The 2,183-nt window shown below is 53.8% G+C and overlaps 1 non-coding gene across 1 annotated transcript; it reads left to right on the top strand.

Moving 5' to 3' along the window:
- Positions 1 to 617: 617 nt before the first annotated feature.
- Positions 618 to 710, top strand: Trnai-uau. The gene is given in 2 exon segments: positions 618 to 655; positions 675 to 710. It is a non-coding gene; the product is annotated as a tRNA-Ile (tRNA).
- Positions 711 to 2,183: the final 1,473 nt, after the last annotated feature.

Here is a 2,183-nt window from a genome sequence, read left to right as displayed (position 1 = left end):
TCTCCTCGTATTTTCATAAAGTACATTGTTTTTACGTTCTGTAACGAGGAAAGGGGCCTCACAAAGTGCGTAGTGGCCCAGAAGTCATAATATGGGCCTCAGTCCTGTGTTCCGATTTTTCTGGTTTTAAGAAAGAAACGGATATTCCGAACTTCCTGGCCCTTTTGGTTTTAAACGTTGAAACTTTTAGGATGGGAAGAAAGGAAGCACCTGCAGCTCGTACCCCCAGGACCCCCGGGCCGAGAAGCCGAGCTAGGCTCCGCTGCCCGGCCTCGCGCCATCGGAAGGGCGGGCCGGGGATCCGGGTTCGCTTCCCGGAGCGGATGGGAGCCGCGCGGCGACTCTGTCCGCCCCTGCCTGGCTTGTCTGCGCGTGCGGGGGGCTGGGCCGGCCGGAGCGAGGCCTCGCGGAGGGCGCCGCCCCTTCCCCGCGAGCTCGGCGGTGCGAGCTCGATCCCGCAGACTCCCCCCGGACTCCCGACACTGGCTCACAGTCCTCAGTCCGGTCCCACGTTGCGGGAAGCTAGGGTCCGAGCGGCGCCCGCAGGCGGCGGATGCGCATGCTCCACCGACGCCTTGCCGGGTCTGATAGAGCCTTCGCAAGGCGGCCACAGCGGAGCTCCAGTGGCGCAATCGGTTAGCGCGCGGTACTTATACAGCAGTACATGCAGAGCGATGCCGAGGTTGTGAGTTCGAGCCTCACCTGGAGCACGATTCTTTTGGAGCTAAGCTTTACTTATTTTAAATTTGTATAGGAAGGAGTTAGACTCCCTTTCATCTTCTCGCTTCCTGTCTCAGCCAGAGCGGAAAACAGCTCGTTGTGAAGCTCTGCACTCGGTTTCCGAGCTGCCGTGTAGCTACTGCGCAGCATCCAGCAGTTGAACCCAGCCGACAGCCTACTCCCCATCCTGATCCTTAGGCCGCCGTTTAAACGGCTTCAGGACCCCGGATGCAGACCGAAGTCCCCTGTGCTCTCTGATGCCCGGCGGCTTCCTGCCAGCGCAGAGGACGCCCCAGCTCCCGCTGCTGCCCCCGCCCGAGCCCGGATCCAACCCACTGCTTCCGGGTGACTTCCCAGGACCAAACGGACTAGGGGTATGGGACCTGGGTGAGGGATCTGCTCCATTCTCTGGCATTAGCCCCCTTCCACACCGCCTGCAGCTCGCCCCCCCCCGCCCCCGCCCTGACAGCCCTCCCCTGCATCCGGTTCAAGGCACCCTGCCCTCCCCCGGCATTTGCAGTTGGGGACAAATGTCCGGGAAATTTCCATTCTCCCTTCCTAAAGCCCTGCTATCACTCTGGAACCTCTGGCCTTCTCAGCTAGCTCCGGATCCAGCCTAGAAGGATGTCAGGAGTTCCTCACTTCAGCTAATCCTCACATTCAGTGACACACCCTCCCATACCTTCAGCTCACTGACTCAAGCCCGGGAGGATGGAGGCTTAATTCCTCTAAACAAATGCATTCCAAGCCTGGAAGTAAATGTAAGCGCCGTGAAAAATAAAAGGGTTGCTTATTAAAACAAGCAAACAAACAAACGGACTGGAGAACTGACTCGGCGCTTTTAAAGTGGGCACTGCTCTTGTCTGCGAACCAGAAATTCAATTCTCAGCAGCCGCGTGGGGAAGCTCTCTGTATAACTCAGCTCCAGGGGACCTGCTGCCGACCTCCTTAGCTACCAGCACTCAAGAGCACACACTTAGAAAGGAAAAAAAACCCAACAACAACAACAACAACAAACTAAACAAAAAAAACAAACAAAAAACACACTCAAGATGCATGGCACCAGATGTGTCTGGCTTGGGTTTGCATGGAAATGCTTTTACTAGTTAAGTCATCCCACAGGCCACAAGAGCCTAAGTTCCTTTTCTTTTTAAGATTTTATTCATATGAGTACACTGTAGCTGTCAAACACACAGATCCCATTACAGATGGTTGTGAGCCACCATGTGGTTGCTGGGAATTGAACTCAGGACCTCTGGAAGAGCAGTCAGTGCTCTCAACCACTGAGCCATCTCCAGCCTCCCACTATGTTTCTTTCATGAGTAAATAAGATTGAACTGTACAGGTTACCTTCATTGCTTGAAAAAGAGTTAAAAAGACAAACAAAAAAATAAAACAGCATTTGCAAAACAAAATTTGCTGGAAAAAAACTTTTTTTTTCCAAAGAGAAGTGATTTTTAAAT

Source organism: Rattus rattus, chromosome 7 (assembly GCF_011064425.1).
Source record: "Rattus rattus isolate New Zealand chromosome 7, Rrattus_CSIRO_v1, whole genome shotgun sequence".
NCBI classification, from domain to species: domain Eukaryota; kingdom Metazoa; phylum Chordata; class Mammalia; order Rodentia; family Muridae; genus Rattus; species Rattus rattus.
The sequence above is the reverse complement of the archived record's forward strand: the minus strand, read 5'-3'. Positions and strand labels throughout refer to the sequence as shown.